At 46.5% G+C, this 5,551-nt stretch overlaps 1 protein-coding gene across 2 annotated transcripts in view; it reads left to right on the top strand.

Annotated features, from left to right (window-relative positions):
• The window catches only part of ZFP82 (ZFP82 zinc finger protein), an 87,020-nt gene that overhangs the window by 46,466 nt on the left and 35,003 nt on the right, over positions 1-5,551 (top strand). The gene's annotated exons all lie outside the window — the stretch shown is intronic.

The raw sequence follows: 5,551 nt of genomic DNA, 5'->3' as shown, positions 1-5,551 counted from the left end.
CAGGTTCTAGTCCCGGTCGGGGCGCCGGATTCTGTCCCGGTTGCCCCTCTTCCAGGCCAGCTCTCTGCTGTGGCCCGGGAGTGCAGTGGAGGATGGCCCAAGTGCTTGGGCCCTGCACCCGCATGGGAGACCAGGAGAAGCACCTGGCTCCTGCCTTCGGATCAGCGCAATGCACTGGCTGCAGCGCGCCAGCTGCAGCGGCCGTTGGAGGGTGAACCAACGGCAAAGGAAGACCTTTGTCTCTGTCTCTCTCTCTCTCACTGTCCACTCTGCCTGTCAAAAATAATAATAATAATAATAATACGTGAATACATTTTCCTTATAAAAGATGTAAACATTACAAGAGGCAAACATACTCTTAGACTGCCATTCTTATACCCATTTCCCTTTCCAAAGGATAGTCGTCAGTTTTTTTACTTAGCCTTTCTCATATTTTTTTTTTGTTTTTTGGATAAATGTCTTGATGACTATTATAAAATGGAGATAATTATAATACCTACCTCATAATGTTTTATCAGGACTAAATGAGTTAACAGACCAGTGCTTAGAATTGTGTCTGCCATATAATAAATACACAGTTACTGAATGTTAGTCATTGTGACAGTCATCATTGTCATCAGTATTATTTGTTGAAAGGTTTTATGATTTTCTGCAGATTAGTCACTATTAGGCAAAGTATTTATTTAAAGAAAAACTTTGAGAGTAATGGATTAGGAAAATTTTCTATCATCACTTATTTCCTATTGAACGTGAAATTAATAATCCTGAATGTTAGGGAGCCAGCATTGTGATGTAGCAGGTAAGGGCACTGCCTATGACACCAGCATCCCATATGGGCATCAGTTCGTGTCCTGGCTTCTCCACTTCTGATCCAGCTCCCTGCTAGCAGCCTAAGAAAAGTGCCACAGGATGGCCCAAGTGACTGAGCCCCTGCTAACCCTGTGGGAGACCCAGATGAAGCTCTGGGCTCCTGGTTTTGGCCTGGCCCACTCCTGGCCATTGTGGACATCTGGGGAGTGACCCAATGGATACAAGATTACTTCTTTTTCTCTCTCTGTAAATGACTTTCAAAATAAATACTCTTTTGGCCGGCGCCGCGGCTCAACAGGCTAATCCTCTGCCTTGCGGCGCCGGCACACCGGGTTCTAGTCCCGGTCGGGGCACCAATTCTGTCCCGGTTGCCCCTCTTCCAGGCCAGCTCTCTGCTGGGCCAGGGAGTGCAGTGGAGGATGGCCCAAGTGCTTGGGCCCTGTACCTGCATGGGAAACCAGGAGAAGCACCTGGCTCCTGCCATCGGATCAGCACGGTGCGCCGGCCGCAGCGTGCCAACCGTGGCGGCCATTGGAGGGTGAACCAACGGCAAAGGAAGACCTTTCTCTCTGTCTCTCTCACTGTCCACTCTGCCTGTCAAAAAAATAAAAAAATAAAAAAAAAATACTCTTTTTTTTTTTTTAATTTTTTACAGGCAGAGTGGATAGTGAGAGAGAAAGGTCTTCCTTTTTGCTGTTGGTTCACCCTCCAATGGCCGCCGCGGCACCGCGCTGATCCGATGGCAAGAGCCAGGTGCTTATCCTGGTCTCCCATGGGGTGCAGAGCCCAAGCACTTAGGCCATCCTCCACTGCACTCCCTGGCCACAGCAGAGAACTGACCTGGAAGAGGGGCAACCGGGACAGAATCCGGCACCCCGACCGGGACTAGAACCCCGTGTGCCAGCGCCGCTAGGCGGAGGATTAGCCTATTGAGCCGCAGTGCCGGCCAATAAATACTCTTTTAAACAATTGTTTTTTTTTTTTTTTTTGACAGGCAGAGTGGATAGTGAGAGAGAGACAGAGAGAAAGGTCTTCCTTTTTGCCATTGGTTCACCCTCCAATGGCAGCTGCGGCCAGTGCATCACGCTGATCCGAAGCCAGGAGCCAGGCACTTCTCCTGGTCTCCCTTGCAGGTGCAGGGCCCAAGCACTTGGGCCATCCTCCACTGCCTTCCCGGGCCATAGCAGAGAGCTGGTCTGAAGAGGAGCAACCGGGATAGAATCTGGCGCCCCAACCGGGACTAGAACCTGGTGTGCCGGCGCCGCAAGGTGGAACATTAGCCTGTTAAGCCACGGCGCCGGCCCGACTCTTTTAAAATAATAATATAATCCTGGATGTTGGTGGGGAAAGTGATGAGGATAATATGTAGGAAGAATTTCATTCAAATTGGGGTCCTTTTTGTAATATCATGTAATACCTATGGTAAAAATAATCCAGAATATAGACAAAACATTGGTTATCCTGAAGAGAAATCGTGAAAAGACAAACAGCATTATGCTTGAAAAATGGATAGAAAGATACCTTATAGTTAGAGCTTTAAAATGTTATACTGAATACAATTCCTGATGCATTTGAAAACCTAAAACAGAAGAATTTTTAGGAAATTACTGTGTTACCATACTGATTAAAAAAAAAAAACACTATACAGGAAAAAATTATGGGATCAATTGTCTATTACTGATGAAGCACTGAACCCAATTTCTTTTTAAGGAAAACTTTATGAAGCTTTTGAGGTTTCTTTTATAAAACATCTTTTTTTTTTTTAAGATTGATTTATTTGTTAGAAAGGCAGAGTTACAGAGAAGCAGAGGCAGAGGGAGAGAGAGAGAGAGAAGTCATCCATCTGCTGGTTCACTCCCCAAGTAGCCACAACAGCCAGAGCTGGACCGATCTGAAGCCAGGAGCCAGGTGCTTCTTCTGGGTCTCTCACAAGGGTGCAGAGGCCCAACAACCTGGGCCATCTTCTGCTGTTTTTCCAGGGCATAGCAGAGAGCTGAATTGGAAGTTGGACAGCCAAGACTTGTACCAGCGCTGTTATGGGACGCCCGCACAGCAGGAGGTTGGCTTTACCCAACACTCCACATCACCAGCCCTGAATTGTTTCAATTATGTAGAAATTACATCTAGTACCATTCTGATATATTGTCAGAAATGCATTAGTATGACACAAGAAAACTATTTGTAGTAGTTGGCTATGAAGATTAATGGATGCACCCTAAAAATTAACATACTGTAAGTTTCTATTAAGAGAATAATGGAAATGACCCTGATTGGGACAATACCTGAAGAGAATGCTCAGTGCCCGTTTCTAGCTAGTTATGATGTTATGTGGAAATACAGGTTCCATTTTGCATTCTGCTGACTCTGTGAGAATATCCAGAAATGTGTATTTTGATAAAAACCTTTTGGGAAGAGACAGCAAAAGAGCTACTATACACTGGTTCATTTCACAAATGTCCACAATAGCCAGGACTGGGCTGTGCCAAAGCCAGGAGCCAGAAACTCAATGTGGGTCTCCCACGTGGGTGGCAGGGACCCAACCACTTGAGCTATCACCTGCTGCTTCTCGGGGTGTGCATTGGCAGGAAGCTAGAATTTGGAGCTGGATTTGGGAATTGAACCCAGGCACTCCAGTATGGGAGGTGGGATCTAGAACTTCACTTTAACTACGAGTCCAAGTGCTCAAGTTACATTTTAAATGTGTTATAGATACTTCCTGATTTTAAATGGCTGATCAGATTTTTTTTTTATTGGTTAAAAAAAAAAAAAGATGAAACCCTGTGGAAGCCAAAGATCAATCAGCTGTGCACATTGCAAATGGCCTGTTGGGTTACTTTTGTAGACACTAGAGCAGTGGGCACACAAAGTTCACAGGAGAAGCTTTCAAAAGAGCAAATTCCTTGACACCCAAGGAGATTGGGGGAGTGAGTATGGGGAAAAATAGCACAAGACAATTTCCAATCAAATTTCTCCAGATACAAGTTGTCTAATCTTTTAAGTGTAAAGATTAAAAACAAACCAGGGGCTGGCACCTTCAGTGTTAGCATTCCATTTGGGAGCTGGTTCAAGTCCCAGCTACTCCACTTCCGATCCAGCTCTCTGCTATGGCGTGGGAAAGCAGTAGAAGATGAGCCAAGTCCTTGGGCCCCTGTACCCACGTGGGAGATCCTGAAGAAGTTCCTGGCTCCTGGCTTTGGATTGGCACAGCTCCAGCTGTTGCGGCCAACTGGGGAGTGAACCAGTGGATGGAAGACTTTCTCTCTCTCTCTCTCTCTCTCTCTCTCTCTCTCTCTCTGTATAACTCTGACTTTAAGTAAATAAATAAATCTTAAAAAACAACAACATGAACAACAAACCAACCTGCGAAGCTGGATGCTCACATCCACTACATGGTGCTATTTCAAGTCCCAGTTGCTCTCTTCTAACCCAGCTTCCTGCTAACACATTCAGGGAGGCAGCAGGAGATGATTCAAGCGCTTGAATCCCTGCATTAAGTTCTGGGCCCCTAATTTTGGCCTGGCCCAGTGCCAGCTCTTCAGAGCATTTGGGAAGTGAATCAGAGGATGGAAGATTTCTTTTTCCAGCTTTCAAGTAGATGAAAATAAACTAAAACAAAAACAAAGAATTTATTTTCTTTGGGATCTCCTAACTGTGTGCAGGGGCCCAAGCACTTGCTCCATTGTTTTCTCAGGCTCATTAGTAGGGAACTGGATTGGAAATGGAACAGCCAGGACTCGAACTGGTGTCCATATGAGATGCTGGCGCTGCAGGCAGTGCATTAACCAACTGCGCCACAGCGTCAACCCCAAGAATCAGATATCTGTCTGTTTATCTATATATATTTTAAATTTATTTTTAAAGATTTATTTATTTACTTGAAAGAGTTACACAGAGAGAGGAGAGGCAGAAAGAGAGAGAGAGAGGTCTTCATCCAATGGCTCACTCCCCAATTGGCGGCAATGGCCGGAGCTGTGCCGATCCAAAGCCAGGAGCCAGGTGATTCTTCCGGGTCTTCCCACGCAGGTGCAGGGGCCCAAGGACCTGGACCATCTTCTACTACTTTCCCAGGCCATAGCAGAGAGCTGGATTGGAAGTAGAGCAGCCGGGACTAGAACTGGCCACCCATATGGGATGCCAGCCCTTCAGGCCAGAGCATTAACCCACTGCACCACAGTGCTGGCCCTCAATCAGATATATTTTTATATTGTGTTTTCCATTCTTTAGCTATATATTTGTACAACTGAAATTTTAAGCGTTACCAAGAGGCCGGCGCCGTGGCTGAACAGGCTAATCCTCTGCCTTGTGGCGCCTGCACACCGGGTTCTAGTCCCGGTCGGGGCACCGGATTCTGTCCCGGTTGCCCCTCTTCCAGTCCAGCTCTCTGCTGTGGCCCGGGAGTGCAGTGGAGGATGGCCCAAGTACTTGGACCCTGCACCCCATGGGAGACCAGGAGAAGCACCTGGTTCCTGCCATCGGATCGGCGCAGTGCGCCAGCCGCAGCGCGCTGGCCGTGGCGGCCATTGGAGGGTGAACCAACGGCAAAGGAAGACCTTTCTCTCTGTCTCTCTCTCTCACTGTCCACTCTGCCTGGTCAAAAAAAAAAAAGTTACCAAGAAAAATAATGCCAAACCTTCATAATTTTGCAGTAGCAACAGATGTATCACTGGAATTAATTATGGTTTCTAGAACAACAGTGTGCCAATTTTTCCTGTAAAGGATTGAATAGTGAATACTTTAGTCT

The sequence above is a fragment of the Lepus europaeus genome, chromosome 19 (assembly GCF_033115175.1).
Source record: "Lepus europaeus isolate LE1 chromosome 19, mLepTim1.pri, whole genome shotgun sequence".
NCBI classification, from domain to species: Eukaryota; Metazoa; Chordata; class Mammalia; order Lagomorpha; family Leporidae; genus Lepus; species Lepus europaeus.
This window is presented reverse-complemented; position numbering and strand designations above follow the sequence as displayed.